Here is a 17579-nt window from a genome sequence, read left to right on the forward strand (position 1 = left end):
CAGAGATAATAAGTAAAACACATAGTAAATAAAAGACTAATCTCTAGAATAAAGAAAAAAATGCTTACAAAGCAAAAGAAAAATCATTCCGAAAAGGGAGGGGGAATGCAGATGATATAAGCACAATAGATATTACTATTAACGATATTAATAATCACTTTAAATGTGAATGGTCTAAATATGCCAATTAAAATAGAGTATCAGAGTAGATTAAAAAATAAGACAACTACATGTTACTTTGAAAAGAAACCCATTTTTAAATATAAAGACACAGATTAAAAGTAAAGGGATGGAAAAAGACATGCATGTTAACACTAATCAAATCTTGCATCAATAGCTGTATTAATGTCAGACAAAGGGGACTTCAGAACAAGAAAAATTATCAGGGATGAAAAAGGCATACATAGTGATATAGGGGTCAGTTCTCCAACAAGACATAACAATCGTTAATGTGTATGTACCTAACAAAATAATGTCAAAATATGCTAGGCAAACACTGATGAAACTACAAGGAGAAATGCATTATTGTTGTTGGACACTTTAAATTCTTCTAATAGTAACTGACAGAGCCAATAGGCAGAGTATCAGTAAGAATATGGTTGAACTAAACAGCACAATCAATTAACTGGATATAATTGGCATCTGTCAACTGCTTCATCTAACAACGGCAAAAGACACATTCTTCTCAAATTGAAGTGAAACATTTGCCAAGATAGGCCACATTCTTGGACATAAAACATACCTTAACTAATTTAAAAGAATAGAAATCACACAATGTAAGCTCTCAGTCAGCAATGGAATTAAAATAGAAATCTGTAACAGAAAATTGGAAAATCTCCAATTATTTGGAGATCAAACAACACACTTCTAAATAACTCATGGGTCAAAAAAGTCTCAAGAAAAATTTTAAAATACTTTGAACTAAATAAAAATACAATGTTCCAAATTTGTGGGATGCACCAAAAACAGTGCTTAGAGAAAAATATATAGCTCTGAATGCATATATTAGAAAAGAAGAAAGCGTTCCTATAGTGGAAGCTTAGATTATTTAGCTCAATAATCTAAGCTTTTTTCCCCCTAGTTGCCTATGGTGGAAGCTTAGATTATTATTATTTAGTTCAGTAATCTAAGCTTCCACCATAGGAAACTAGAAAAAAAAAAGGGGCAATATAAACCTAACGCAAGAAGAAGACAAAAAAAAATTATAGTAAACATCAATGAAATTGAAAATAGGAATTCGGTAAAGAAAAATAAACAAAACCAAAAGCTGTTCTTTGAAAAGAGCATTAAAACTGATAAACCTCTAGTCAGGCTAACAGAGTGAGAGAGAGATATAGAAAGACAGAGAGAGAGACAAAACACTAATATATAAAATGAAACAGGTGTCATCCATGATCCCATGGACATTAAAAGATAACAGGTAAATACTATGAACAACTCTAAGCCCACAAATTTGATAACTTAAATGAAATGAGCTAATTATTTGAAAAACAGGAATTACTAAAACTCTCACAAACAGCAATAATCTGGACAGGCCTATATCTATTAAAGATATTGAATCAATAATAAACAACCTTCCAAAAAAATGCACAAAGTCCAGATGGTTTCATGGTGAATTCTAACAAACATTTAAGGAAGAAATGACACTAAATCTCTACAATCTCTTCTAGGAAATAGAAGCATGCAGTAACTCATTCTATGGGACCAGCATCACCCAAACATCAAAACTAGATAAAGGCATTACAGGAAAGGAAAAATACAGACTAATTCTCTTATAAGTATGTAAGTATAGATGCTAAAATCCTTAACAGATATTAGCACTGAATTCAACAATGCATAAAAAGATTTACATACCACGACCAAATGGGGTTTATTCTAGGTATGATTCTAAAATTCATATGGAAAAACAAAAGACTCAAAATAGCTAATGCAATACTGAAGAATGAAGTCAGAAGACTGGTATTACCTGACTTTAAGACTTACTACACACTGCACAGCTATAGTAATCAAGACTGTATTAGCTATAACATAAATAAATGAATGGAACAGAAATAGACCATTCAAATACAGTTAACTGATTTTTGAGAAAGAAAGGCAACCCAATAAAGACACTTTCTTCAATAAATGATGCTGGAACAACCAGATATCCACATGCAAAAAATTAGTCTAAACAGTGACAATACACCTTTCACAGAAATTAACTGAAAATGGCTCATAGACCTAGAAATGTAAGAAGCAAAACGATCACATTTCTTAAAGATAATATAAGAGAAAATCTAGGTGACCTTGGGTTTGGTACTGAGTTTTTAGATACAATGCCAAAACAATGTTCCATGAAAAGAAAATGAGTAAGTTGGACTTCATTAAAATTAACAGCTTTGGCTCTGTGAAGGATACTGTTAATACTAAAAGAATGAAAAAACAAGCCACATGCTAGGAGAAAATATCTGCAAAACATATTTCTGATAAAGAACCTGTATCTACAATAAACAAAGAACTCTTAAAACTCAACAATGCTGGGTGTAGTAGCTCATGCCTGTAATCCCAGCCCTTTGGGAGGCTGAGGCGGATAGATCACTTAAGGTCAGGATATCAAGACCAGCCTGGCCAACATGATAAAATCCCATCTCTACTAAAAATACAAAAAATTAGCCAGGTGTGGTGGCACGTGCCTTTAATTCCAGCTACTCAGGAGGCTGTGGCAGAAGAATCACTTGAGCCCAGAGAGGCAGAGATTGCAGTGAGCCAAAACTGTGTCACTGCACTCCAGCCTGGGCGACAGAGTGAGACCCCATCTCAAAACAACAACAACAAAACTCAACAATAAGAAAACAACCCAACTGAAAAGTGGGTAAAAGATCTAAACAGACACCTTACCAAAAAGATACACAGATGACAAATAAGCATATGAAAAGGTGCTCAATATTATATGTCATTAGGAAATTACAAATTAAAATGAACATAGCACTACACACCTATTAGAATGGCTAAAATCAAAAACACTACAACAAATCCTAGAAAGGATGAAGAGAACAGAAGTCTCATTCATTGTTGGTGGGAATGCAAAATGGTACGGCCAATTTGGAAAACAGTCTGGCAGTTTCCTACAAAGCTAAAACATAGTTTTAACATATGATCAGCAACTGTGCTCCTAGGTATTTGCCCAAATAGCTGAAATCATATATCTGTATAAAAACATGCAAACTAATGCTAGGAAAATGAAAAAGAAAACCAGGAGATACTATTTCATCTCCATTAAGATAGCTATTATCACCACAAAAAAACACAAAAATCAAACAAAAAGTAGCAAGGACTCGCAAGGATGTGAAGAAATTGGAACACTTGTTCACTGCTGGTAGAAATGTAAAATGATATAGCCATTACAGAAAACAGTAGGGTGATTCCTCAAAACATTTAAAATAAAATTACCATATTGGCATTAAGTACATTAACATTGTTGTGCAACCATTACCAGCAGCTTCACTTTGGGATTTATATTCAAACAAAAATGGATACTAGAACAGATATTTGTACACTCATGATTACAGCAGCATTATTCACAGCAGCCAAAAGATAGAAGCAACCCTACTGTCCACTGGCAGATGAATGTGTAAACAAAACGTACATACATACAACTATTATTTTGCCATAAAATGGAAGCAGATGATGACATATGCTGCACCATGGATGAACCATGAAAACACTGTGATAAGTAAAATAGGCCAATCACAAAAGAACAGTATATAATTATATTTAAATGGGGTATCTAAAGTAGTCAAACTCATAGAAACAGAAAGTAAAATGGTGGTTGCCAGGGGCTTATGGGAGAGGAGAACAGAGAGTTATTGTTTAATGGGTACAGACTTTAGTTTTAGAAGATGAAAAAGTTCTGGAGATATACAACAGTTATTGTTGCACAACAATGTGAATGTACTTAATGTCAATGAATTATGCTTAAAAATGTTTAAAAAGGTAAATTTCATAGTATGTATAATCCACCACAATATTTTAAAAAGAGCATGTCTTGTGAAGAAACAGATAAACCCTACTTTACAACACCAATAAAGACATGCACACAAAGATTTATAACTCTGCCTAGAGATAGCCTCTTCATGTATGTACGTAAAAATACCACGTTTGTATTTATTAATCACTCATCTCCTCGGAAAATTTTAGAAGTCCAGACTGAAGCTGTTGAACTTCAGTATGATTATTCATTTGTACTGCCTCATGGAGCAAATTTTCCCAAATTATATACTTTTTAAAAATGACTAGTGCTTTTCAATGTAATACAAAATATGTGATAGTTTTTGTTGTATGTCCTACCAATTACTAACCTCTTGATTTTTTAGACTTTGCATAGCATCATTATTCAACATGTGTTTTACATAAAAATAGTTGATAATTGTGAATCTTTATTAATAGATTTATGTTATAAGCAAGCACATAAGAGCAAATCTTTAATATACTTATGGAAATTTAACAGACAAAACACAAGGAAAAGGATGTCCAATGAACCAGTTTACTCCTCTACTGGACATTTTTCGCTAAACTGCCTAGTTCACCTTTCAGTATCAAGATCCTTCATTCAATCAAAACAGGATTACTTCAAAGCTACTAGGCATTTTTTAAAAATAATTCTACCAATCAATCATGCATAAGTCTAAATATTCCTCAAAAGGCTTATTTGTTAGTCATGCTAGCTGGGCATCCATATTCCAGTTCTTCTCTGTATTAGGGTTTTCTAGAGGGACAGAACTAACAAGATATATATATATATATAGTTCATTTAGTATTAACTCATAAAATCACAAGGTCCCACAGTAAGCCATCTGCAAGCTGAGGAGCAAGGAAAGCCAGTCTGAGTCCCAAAACTGAAGAACTTGAAGTCCAATGTTCAAGGGCAGGAAGCATACAGCATGGGAGAAAGATGTATGGAGCTAGGCCAGTCTACTGTCTCCACGTTTTTCAGCCTGCTTTATATTCTAGCTGCACTGGCAGCTGATTAGATGGTGCCCACCCAGATTACTGGTGGGTCTGCCTTTCGCAGCCCACTGACTCAAATGTTAATCTCCTTTGGCAACACCCTCACAAACACACCAATGATCAATACCTTGCATCCTTCAATCTAATCAAGTTGACACTCAGTATTAATCATCACATTCTCCTACTAACCATATTTTGAGACTACACTCCCATTGCCACTTCTGGTTAGGTGAAGGAATGTAACTTACTTAAATTAGTGAAATATGAGGGGAAATGACATTAACCAGCAGCTTTAGAAGTCAATGCCTAACTGCGTCTTTTCATACATCCCAGCAACCAACAGTGGTTTGCCTGAGTTCCCAAGTGAGAATACATGCAGTAGCATTCCTGACTGTCCCATAAGGGATATACAGCATGAACAAGAAATAAATCTCTGTTATTTTAAGCTATAGGTATTAAGGGTTTAGTATCCTGACTAATACAGCTTGATAAGCAATTCTCTATTCAAGCGCTTCTCTAAGGACTACTACATGAGAATTTAAGTTGTATGATGTCTGTTTTATATTGACTAAGGTTGGGAGTGTTATAGCTTGAGTGTTTACTACTTTCAAATAAATCAAGATGCCACTTTTTAAAAGCGACATCTTTTAAAAAGGTGGTCTTTAAGAGCAGGATAATTTTTTTTGAAGGTCCGATGGAGTCAAGAAGCCATTAGATGATTTGCTTCACAACTGCTCTAATGCTACTGTGTCATCTTGGATAGGCAGCCTCCTAATTTTCTTTTAAAAGATGGCTATGCGTTTTCTGATCATTTTGAAGTATTCCAACTTGTCACTTTTTGCTTCAGTTTAGGATTTTTTTGGTTTAAAATTTCTCTATATCAGCTCTAAAACCACTGGGATTACATTTGTATCAAAAATACATTTAAAACAAAATAAAAAGTGAATTGAAAAAATATACTGAAATTATAGGGCATGATATTTCATTGTTTGGCAACATTACATCAACGGGAAAGCTAGTTGGTACATGCTGCATACTTCAATTCAAAGATAAAGTGCCTTAGAGTGACGTATTTGTGAAAAGACTGACGTACTGTTTTCTGAAAAGCTGATGATCACATCTTTAAGAATAACGAATACAAGCAGAAGAAAACAAAAATCACCAGCATTCAAATTTTTTTCACTTCATGAAACAAACTGGAAAAGAGTCACGTAGTAACTTCAGAGTTAGCCAGATTCATGTAAAATTCCAGATCTGCCACTTAAGAGCAATATAATCTTAAACAAATTATTTCACAACTCTGCACTTCAATTTCCTCATCTGCAAAAATAAGGATAATAATATCTCAAAGAATTACTAGTAGAATTAAATAACTAGTTAAGTAATTGGCATGAAGTAGCTGGTGTACAGAGAAACAAATGTTCACTTCTTTCCCTCTAGTAACAAGCAGGACCAATTCATCAGATGGCAAGAGAGGAAAGAGATCCCCTCTGAAGGCTCAGATGATCGCTAACACGCTTAGCAGTAAAGGATTTTTAAAGTAGGGTATGTATATTGCTTTTTAGACTTAATGCTATTGCACACTTAATAGTCTACAGTGTGGTGGAAAAATAATTTTTATATGCACTAGGAAACCAAAAAAAAATTGTGTGACTCACTTTACCATGAGATTTGCACAATAAAGTGGTGGTCTGGAACCAAACCTGCAGAATCTCCAAGATATGCCTGTACACTTATTAATCATTTATTAATAATTGGCCTCTCTGCCTCTAGTCTTTTCTTCTTCAAAGGCACCATGAACCTCAACCAGTAATTATATCCAATCATGCAACTCTTTTAGTTTAAATCCTTAATTGATTGAGTGGTAGTTTACCTTAAAAAATGAAAGTATTCCCAGGCATGATGTCACACCTGTAATCCCAGTTCTTTGGGAGACTGAGGCAGGTGGATTCCTTAAGTCCAAGAGTTCAAAACCAGACTGGGCAACAAGGCGAGATCCCATCTCTGCCAACAAGTACAAAAATTAGCTGGGCGTGGTGGCACATGCCTATGGTCCCAGCTACTTGGGACGCTGAGGTGAGTATCACATGAGCCCAGGAGGTGGAGGCTGCAGTGAGCCATGATCGCACCACACACTCCAGCCTGGGAGACAGAGCAAGACTCTGTCTCCTATTTAAAAAAAAAAAGTATTTAGGGATGGAATACCATGATATTTATAACTGATTTTCAAATGGCTTAGGTCAATATATGTGTTTGTCTTTTGCATATATATATATATATATATATATATACACACACTCTCATATATATGCATTCTGCTCATTTATATACATATATATGCAAAATAAGCAAAAACCAGCAAAACACTAACCTACTAACCATGTTAAATCGAGGTGGTAGGTTTATAGATTCACCATACTCCACTTAACTTTTCTGCATGTGTGAAAATTTTAGTAAAATGTTAAAAAATTGAAAGCAAAATGAAAATTATGATTAGTATGCCTCCTCTGCGAAAAAATGGGGGAAAATAATGTATTTTCTTAAATATGCATAAACAAACTCCAAGTATAAGAAACTAATAATGATTTTTTTGGAAGTGGGGGAAGCAGTGGTAAATGAGTATATGGGACAGAGATGGAGGCTCTGAGAATTTATTTTATATATACATAAGTCAGCCAGGCGCGATGGCTCATGCCTGTAATGCCAGCACTTTGGGAGGCCGAGGTGGGCAAATTACTTGAGGTAGGAAGATCGAGACCAGCCTGGCCAACATGGTGAAACCCCATCGCTACTAAAAATACAAAAATTAGCTGGGCATGGCAGCACATGCCCGTAATCCCAGCCACTTGGGAGGCTAAGGCAGAAGAATCATTTGAATCTGGGTGGTGGAAGTTGCAGTGAGCCGATATTGTGCCACTCAACTTTTGTCTCGGTGATACAGTAAGATTCTGTCTCAAAAACAAACAAACAAACACACAAAAAACTCTATGACTGCATTATTCAAAATATTACATTGAAAAGTAATGTTCACTATATTTTTACTTATGACATATGATTATGGTGAGGATTAAATCAGATAATGTACATTAAAACCTTAGTAAGTGCTTGGCACTTGGTCAAAGCTCAATGAATGTTAGCTGGTCCAGCTGTTGAAGTAAGAAAAATAATCTTCAGTATTAACAGTACAAGTTATTTTTAATCAAACACTAGAGATAGTTACGACACTCACGAGAAGTGGTTATTTATGAATATGAACTTCAAACACCATTTTCAAAATTTATATCAAAGGGTTTTTCTGACTGGTATAAATCAACATTGAAATTATTTTCCTTAATGAAATGAGTGGCATTTGAAATATATGGTTAGCTAGAAAACCTGCTTGGGCACCACTAGACAAGGCTGTACGATTTAGCAGGTTCAGCAGCCCAGACTTTTACAGTAACACACACTGTTCAGAGCTCCATTTGGGCCTAGGATTTACAATTTGGTGGAAAACACTGTTGTCTGACCTGACCAGTACCACTGTCAGACTACTACTGTTTATTTAGCTTTAGTGAACTAAGATTCTTGTCATGGGGCCTGTGAACCACCTCTTCATAGAGGACACCATAGCATGGCTTGACAGGTGACCATTCCTATGATCAGAATATGTTGTCTACCTCATCTTTAGTAAGCCAAGGTATCACCTTGTCGAGCTGCCGAGAAACTTAAATGAGATGTAAATGTTAAGCACTTTGTATAGTTCCTTGCCTATTAGAAGCAAAATTATTAGCAATGATCATTATTATTACTTTTGAGAAACTGAAGTTGCTAGATTAGATTCAACTGAAAGAAAGGGTTCAAATTAAAAATAACTATAAACAATTCATTTTCCTGAACAACTACAGTAGATAAAGTTAGTTACCTATGGCCTGTTCTAGTATAATCATTTTTCTGAAATCAGATACAAATCAAGGAAAAATTTAGTAATAAATGACTGTAACCAGAGATTATTTTTTTGTTTTGATTTGGTTTTGAGATGGGAGTTTCTTTCACTCTTGTCACCCAGGCTTGCTGCCCAGGCTAGAGTGCAATGGCTTGATCTTGGCTCACCGCAACTTCTGCCTCCCAGGTTCATGCGATTCTCCTGCCTCAGCCTCTCCAGTAGCTGGGATTACAGGCACCCACCACCACACCCAGCTAATTTTTGTATTTTAGTACAGATGTGATTTTGCCATGTTAGCCAGGCTGGTCTTGAACTCCTGACCTCAAGTGATTCACCTGCCTCGGCCTCCCAAAGTGCTGGGATTACAGGCGTGAGCCACTGCAACTGGAGGAGATGATTTGCTAATAAAAAAAAAAACTGAAAATATTGTGTACTCATCAGCAAAGCAGTGTCACTTCAAAAAACAATTTTTAAAATGGATGTCTACAAGCTTCATGTACTTGATAATTTGCTTAAAATTAATAGAAAATTCCAATAGAGTTTTAAAACAAAGGAACAAAATATCAGCTCAGAAATGTAACATAAAAAATATATGCATAAAAGCACAAAAGGCCACAAAGAAGTAAATTACAACACACACAGGTACACGTGCATACACACAGATACACACACACGCACACAAATTTCATAGTAGTTAGCTTAATGAAGAAAATAGTCTGCTTGTTATTCAATTTATTCTTGTATAGGCCTTCATACTGTTTAGGAAAAACTCAACAATCATTTACTATAAGATTCATCCAAATCCAGTCAATAAAACTGCAGGCTACTAAAACTGAATGAGTAATTAAAACTCCTACTAGCTTCCCTGATAAATTATTAACAGTTACCCAAAAGCCTAAGTCGATCACTTTTTATTAAGTATTAAGGGAATGTGTCCTCTTTCTGGGTCCACCAGGGGGCGTAGTTTCAAGGGCAAGAACTTCCCAGCACCATGCCCCCACCCCATCTCTCTCCATCTGGGAGGTTTAACTGTCTCTGTTTTAAATTTTTGCACACACAAGAAGAACCAAAGGTCAATCACTGCAGTGGAAGTTTAAGGTAACTCTTTTCATTGGCCAAGGGACTTGGAGAAGAAGGGAATTCCTCCCAGGTTAAAAGTCCCTGCCTCCCTCATCTGGGTGGATTTCCCCTCTGGAGTCCCCTTCCACACTCTTCATGGAAGTTTTCTCTCTTCTTCTCTTTTTTCCTCTTTCTCTAACTAAATAAATTCACTTTCTGCAAAAACTCTGGGGTCTGGTATTTACTTTGCAAGTGCACCTGGTAGGGGAGCACAGGGCTCCCCGAACCCCAACATTTTGGCGAGCCAGCCAGGAGAATACAACTTCTAACTGTAGGTAAAAGCAGCTCCATTCTGTCCTGTCTCTTTAAGAACACCTGAAGCAGCCGCAGCCAGGCAGGGCTGCGGGGAACTGGAGCAGCAGGTGTAGCCCATCCCGTCTTAAGCAGTGCGGGCCAGCGAGAATTAAAGGCGCAGTTTTTCCTTCAAGCTCTCTCGCTGCTTTCTGCTCCTTCTCTATCCTTTGGCTATTACAGGAGCCTGTGGGGAGGAGAGGGTGAGCACTCCCCCCCACCACCTCCCCAGGCCTTTCGCTCCTTGGCTCCTTGTCCGCTGGGCTCAGCTATTATCTCTGGGACAAAAACCTGCAGGAGCCTGTGGGGTGGAGAGGGTAAGCACTCCCCCACAGGCCTTTCCTCCTTGCCTGCTGGGAACAGCCCAGCCCTGAGGGTGGGCCAGGCATGCACAGCAAGCCGCAGCTGCCAGCACTGCCAGGAGAGAGAAAAGCAAAGCGGGGAAGTGCTTTTGCTGGCTGTAGCTTGGTTCTGGAGGCGGGGCCAGCATAAAATCGCAGTCAGGGACAGAACAAGGGGACTTCCTCCAGGGCGTTCACCTGCCAGCATCGAGTCCCTGTGTAGGCAGTGGCTGGGGGAGTGGCTCAGAGTGCACACATGGTCCTGGCATCACAGCAAAATGAAACGCCCCAAGGGGCGGGGCAGGACTTCCCCTCTGGCACATAGCAGGGCAGCGCAGAGGCCTGGCTTTTAAAATCACGCGGTTGCAAACGTGGCTTTTAAACTGACAGTGGTAAGGGGCTTTTTTTTCTCCCAGCTGAGATAAGGGAAGCGCTGCTGGCTGTCAGCCCTGCCCAGCTTTCAGCAGGCCACACTTTCTCAGGGTGCAGCATTCGCATTCAGATATGGCTTAAGAAAGGTTTCTGCCTTCCTTTAACACAAGTGGCCTGTTAGCACAGTTGGTTAAGGTCTAGGGCCTGCAAGTGCATGGTTGCTGGTCCAAATCCCTGGTGGAGTCAGTCGTGAATTAGAGAAACGTTTTGGGAAATTCAGAAGCTGAAGGCTATGGGACTTTGTGTTTGGTGTATAATTTGTCTTGCTTAGGATTGGCTCTCTCTCTACGGCAGAACTTTTAGATCTAGAAGATCATAGTTAAACCAGTTCTAGGGCCCAAATAGTTAACAGCAGGTCTCGCATTTGTAAGGGCGTTTTCCTACAATGGAAAGTGGGGTCGGGAGAGGAGGCCCAGGTCCTGAGGGTATTGTTCCAGCCTCAGCCACATGGCCTGGCTTCTTTGAACTGTGTGCTCTAATGGTCCCTCCCTAGAAGTTTACCCTTCTGGGGTAGTTTTATAAATTGGCCTATGTAAACTGGACTTTTGCTGGGGAATATTGGTACCCATCTCCTAAGGCTCACTGGCCTCATCAGGCTCATTGGTACGATTACTACCCAACATGATAGCCCCTTTCATTCCATGCCTCATGGTAGTCACTAGAGGTCATGCAGACAGTGAGCGTGAGTCCTATGACGCTGGTAGGTCGTGATTTGAACCCAGTACATGGGAGGCCCTCTGATAACATGGATCACGCATCCTGGTCACATGAAATTTTGGGGTACTGACCAAAAGACGTTTCATTTCAGTACCCATTTTACCTAAGGAATGCCTTAGGTTGAAGCAGCTGTAATTTCTTTAACCGGGGGTGCAGGCATCCCTCGTGTTCAATTTCAGGTGGGTGCCAATCTTCCCAAGATCAAGTCCCCATTAAAATGTATACTGGAAAATTACGACCAATTTACCACATGGTCTTTAAAGAAGAGGCTCATTTTTCTCTGCCAAACAGAGTAGCCGAAACATCCACGGCCGAGTGGGAAAACCTAGCCCCCAAAGGGAAGGTAAAAAAAAACCCAACAGCTTTCCTTGAGCGACTGTGGAAGGCCTTAAGAAAGTACACCCCCCATCACCAGACTCCACTGAGGGTCAGTTAATACTACAGGACAAGTTTATTAGTCAGCAGCAGATATCAGGCAGAAGCTCCAGAAACTGGCCTTGGGACCAGAACAGAGTCTAGAATCATTACTGAACCTGGCAACCTCGGTGTTTTATAATAGAGACCAAAAGGAACCGGCTAAAGGGAACAGGAGAGATCAGAGAAAGGCTGCTGCTTCAGTCATGGCTTTCAGGCAGGCAGACCCCTGGGGCTCAAATGAGGGAAAGGCTCAGGTTAGCCGACAGTCTGGCAGAGCCTGTTACCAGTGTGGCCTGAAGAGACATTTTATAAGAAATTGTCCACAAAGGAATGGACCACCACCTCGTCCATGCCCCCTGTGCCAAGGTAATCACTGGAAAGCACACTATCCCAGGGGACAAAGGTGCCCAAGGGCCTGAGCTGTCTGACCAGATGATCCAATGGCAGGACTGAGGGTGCCTGGAGCAAGTGCCAGCAGGAGCCATCACCCTCACAGAGCCCCAGGTAAAGCTGACCATAAAGGTCCAGGAAGCTAATCTTCTCCTGAACACTGGCATGGCCTTCTCAGTATTTCTCTCCTGCCCTGGAGACTTGGTGCTTGTTAATTCTCTCCCCTCAGACTCTCCCTCCCTAGGCCCATCCTGGGAAGGACCATTTTCAGTTATTCTGTCTACCCCAATGGCAGTTAAGGTGGTGGGAATTAACTCATGGATTCATCACACTCGGCTGAAGCCTTGGATACCTCCTGAGGAAAGTCACAGACCCTCCACTCTGCAGCCTGAAGTTCCAGGAGACAACCCTGATTATCCTTTTCATAGTGGAAAGGGAGTCTGTCTCTTTCTAGGAAAAATGCTATTTTGTAAACCAGTCAAGTATTGTTTTGAACATAGAACTCAGGAATCAATCAAACACAGGGCTAAAGACCTTCAAGAAACAGTATTGTGAAGCTTGTTTAACAACTGACTATCCTGGCTCTAGTCTCTCCTAGGCTCGTTTATAACCATTCTATATTTGTTGGCCTCTGGGCCTCTCATCTTTAGCCACCTTGTCACATTCATTTCATCTAGAACCATAAGGTCACAATTAGTCCTGCCACTGGAATCCCGGATGTCCTTGGCTCGTGGGCTCTATCGTGGACCTCAGGATCAACCTGCACCCCAAAAAGGCTCCCCGCTGGAGGAAACCTCAACTTCACGGCCTCTTCTATGCCCCATTTCAGCAGGAAGTAGCTACAGAGTGATCGACACCCATGTTCCAACAGAAGTTGAACTTTCCTGTTCAGAGGGGGCAATGAGGGAAGGTGTCCTCTTTCCGGGTGCACTAGGGGGTGTAGTTTCAAGGGCAAGAACTTCCCAGCACCATGCCCTCGCTCCCATCTCTCTCCACCCAGGAGGTTTAAAGGTCTCTGTTTTAAATTTTCACGCATGCAGGAAGAACCAAAGGTTAATCACTCCAGCAGAAGTTTTCGGGAACTCTTTTCATTGGCCAAGGGACTTGGAGAAGGACAGAATTCCTTCCAGGTTAAAAGTCCCTGTCTCCCTCATCAGGGCGGATTTCCCCTCTGGAGTCTCCTTCCACACTCTTTGTGGAAGTTTTCTCTCTTCTTCTCCTTTTTTTCCCCTTTTCTTTACCTAAATATATTCACTTCCTGCAAAAAAAACTATTTGGGGTCTAGTATTTACTTTGCGAGCGCACCTGTTCCCCTCTCTCATTCTTGAGAGAGCAGGAGATCAAGAACCTTGGAGAAACCTTTGGGAGGCTCAGGCAAGCAGATCACTTGAGGTCAGGAGTTTGAGATCGGCCTGGTCAACATGGTGAAACCCGTCTCTACTAAAAATAGAAAATTAGCTGGGTGTGGTGGCACACACCTGTAACCCCAGCTATTCGGGAGGCTGAGGCACAAGAATCACTTGAACCCAGCAGGCAGAGGTTGCAGTGAGTTGAGAGTCTGCCACACTGCACTTCAGCCTGGACAACGAAGACTGTCTCAAAACACAAACAAAAAAAACCCATTTTTTGTTATTCTGGTAAATACCCAAGCAATAAAATACTCTAAAAAGAAGTTCGAAAGATCTAACAGGAGTTAATACTTATTAACTACAAATTAGCATGACTATGTTTAAAAAGCTCAGTTGAGGCCAGGCACAGTGGCTCATGCCTGTAATCCCAGCACTTTGGGAGGCCGAGGCAGGTGGATCACCTGAGGTCAGGAGTTCAAGACCAGCCTGGCCAACATGGTGAAACCCCATCTCTACTAAAAGTATAAAAATCAGCCAGGCATGATGGCAGACACCTGTAATCCCAGCTACTCAGAAGGCTGAGGCAGGAGAATCACTTGAACCCAAGAGGCGGAGGTTGCAGTGAGCCAAGATCACACCATTGCATTCCAGTGTGGGCAACAAGAATTGCCTATCTCAAAAAAAAAAAAAAAAAAAAATTTAATTCCCATTCTCAATTCACAAAGTATCTACTATGAAACATATTATGTCTTACGCACAATGCCAGACCCAATAATAACTTGCTTTCAAGATTTTATAGTTTATTGCGAGAAGGCAGACATATAAACGATAATTTCAATGCCAATAGTTTGAATGCAAACGGTAATTTCTAGGAAAAAGGTACATGTGAGGTACTTTTCTATGCATGGAGAAATAACTGTGCATTGGGGAGTGGGAGGTGTAGTGAGACGCAGCAGGACTGTAAGGAAAAGCTTTCTTAACAATATTGCCTATATCTGCCAGATACTTTTGTTTTCACTGATCATCCAACACAGGATTGAAAAGGAAATTAAACATTTAGCATATCACTTGAATTCTTTCACATATTAGTACCTATTAAGTGCGGTACAGTCGTGGCAACCACGTCATAACTTTTAAATGTGGTATAGTATCACATAACCAGTAGCTTAAATTTTGGTTGAAAAGCCATGAATTCTTCATCTTCCCAAATTTATTTCCACCAGTGCTTCTTATTTTGCCACCCCTCAACTCCCAGTAATTGAAATAATAAAATGTAACAATATCTACACTATTTAAAAATGCCTTAAAGTCTAGTTGATTCCTATTTTTGAATTGCTTTTATTTCCAAAATAAATAGAATTGAACAAGTTTAGCTAAATAAAATAATGCGGTTTACATACCAAGCATTCTGCTATTCTAAAATCTATAACATAATAGCTATACAGCTATTTATTACAGAAAAAAATTACAATTGGCAATTACTTAGATTTGCAATACATTTCCATTCTTTCATGAACAACTTTGGAGTGCTAATAACCCAAATCACATAGAAAGCTGTCTTACTGACAGAATTTCATACATACATTTTAGTTAATATTGCTGTAAGATAAAGTCTGCAATAGTATTATTCAAAAGTATGAAAGAAGTGAGAAGTATCATAAAGCTACAAAAGTCATCATTTTTTGGTAATTCTGACATTGTCCATGATGGCTACATTTAAAACCCAAAGACTATTTCATAAGAAAAAAATATATAAAATACTATACTGCTTATGGAGATGCTGCTGTGCATTGCTTTTACATTTCTAGGCTGGGCGTGGTGGCTCATGCCTGTAATCCCAGCACTTTGGGAGGTCAAGGTGGGTGGGTCACGGGGTCATGAGTTCAAGACCAGTCTGGCCAACGTAGTGAAACCCCGTTTCTACTAAAAATATAAAAAATTAGCGGGGTGTGGTGTTGTGCACCTATAATCCCAGCTACTTGAGAGGCTGAGGCAGGAGAATTGCGTGAACCCAGGAGGCGGAGGTTATGGTGAGCCAAGATTGCACTATTGCACTCCAGCCTGCGCGACAGTGCAAGACTCTGCCTCAAAAAAAAATTCTATACAATCCCATAATCAAATGAGTCCACAGATGTTTACCAAGTATCTATTATATCAGGTGTCTATTACATGCTAAGCACTGTGTTATCCTGTAAAAACACACAGGTGAAGAAACAGTTCCTGATCTTGAAGAACTTAAGTCTAAAGAGAAACACAGACAAGTAAACAAGCCATCATGATGAAGCATAGTAAGTACAGCAGGTCTTTCAACAAAATTGGTTTGTTCAAGTCATTTCGTTATCTGTTGATGAAAAAGAAAAAACAGTACTGATTCCCGGCCACAGATACTGTCTGTGTAGAGTCTGCACATTCTCCTCATGTTCACATGGGTTTTCTCTGAGTTACTCCAGTTTCCTCCCACATCTCAAAGATATGCATGTGAGCTGAACTGGCATGTTACATGGCCCCAGTATGAGTGAGTGTGGTTATCAGTGTGCCCTGCACTGTGATGGCATCCTGTTCAGGGCTGTTTCCTGTTTTGTGCTCTGAGCTACCGGGACAGGCTCTGGCCACTCTTGATCCTGAACTGAAATTAGTGGATGAGTATCTTATTTGTTTTTATTCACCTTCCTTAAATGTGTGTATAGCTCAAATTTATTTTAATGATTAATATTAGAAATGCTTAGGTCTTTATTTAGAAATGTGATTTTTTTTTTTAACTCTTGTTTTATATCAATTAGCCTATGGTTAAAACTGGTTTTGTTACACATTGTTTCTCTTAAAGTAGCAGTTTCCAAGAACATAATGATGAGGTAACAGAGGGAGCTCTAAGACATCATAGAATTAGTACTTAACTAAACTTGTGAGTTCAGATAATACTCCTCAGAGAAAATGATGGTTAAACTGCCACCTGAAGGATAAACAGGACTTAAATACGCAAAGGGTGTTGGGGGTGGGGCAGGGACAGAAAAGGCACAGATGGGAAAGCAGAAGAAATAGTCTAGGCAGACAGAACCTTAACTATAAAACAGAGAAAAAACATTTAGGGATTGCAAGCAGTTGAGAAACACTAAAATATAGAGTTTATGTACAGCTAGAGATTGGGTCAGGAAGGGACTGATAAAACTATGAATACCAAAGAATGAAGTGAACAGAGATTAATATAACGGACTCTACGGCATGCTGGGAAGTTTAGACTTTTGCAACATATACCCAACATGGAGAACAAATTGAGACTGATGACAGGAAGATCAATCAGTTAGAAGGCAGGACAATAGCAATAGCTGCAGCAAGGATGGAAATTAAGAGGAAAACAAATACTAGGATTTAATGATTAGCTGATAGGCCTAAGAGAGGGAGGAGACAAGAATAATACATAGGTTTCTGGCTTAGATAACTGGCTGGATGTTGGTGAAGGAAAATAAGTGTGGCCAGGCGTGGCGTGGTGGCTCACACCTATAATCCCAGCACTTGGGAAGCCAAGGCGAGCGGATCACCTGAGGTTGGGAGTTTGAGACCAGCCTGACCAACACGGAGAAACCCAGTCTTTACTAAAAATACAAAATTAGTTAG

The 17579-nt window shown here is 39.4% G+C and overlaps 1 protein-coding gene and 1 long non-coding RNA gene across 4 annotated transcripts in view; both read right to left on the reverse strand.

Annotated features, from left to right (window-relative positions):
• NDUFS4 (NADH:ubiquinone oxidoreductase subunit S4) overlaps positions 1 to 17579 on the reverse strand; it is a 115658-nt gene that overhangs the window by 79281 nt on the left and 18798 nt on the right. The gene's annotated exons all lie outside the window — the stretch shown is intronic.
• On the reverse strand, positions 1514 to 13971 carry LOC116553480. Its single transcript, XR_004269766.1, has 3 exons — positions 13476 to 13971; positions 4554 to 4556; positions 1514 to 1526 (listed from the first exon to the last, which is right to left on the reverse strand). It is a non-coding gene; the product is annotated as an uncharacterized LOC116553480 (long non-coding RNA).

Source organism: Sapajus apella, unplaced genomic scaffold, assembly GCF_009761245.1.
Source record: "Sapajus apella isolate SASKATOON/1434 unplaced genomic scaffold, GSC_monkey_1.0 scaffold1, whole genome shotgun sequence".
Taxonomy (NCBI): domain Eukaryota; kingdom Metazoa; phylum Chordata; class Mammalia; order Primates; family Cebidae; genus Sapajus; species Sapajus apella.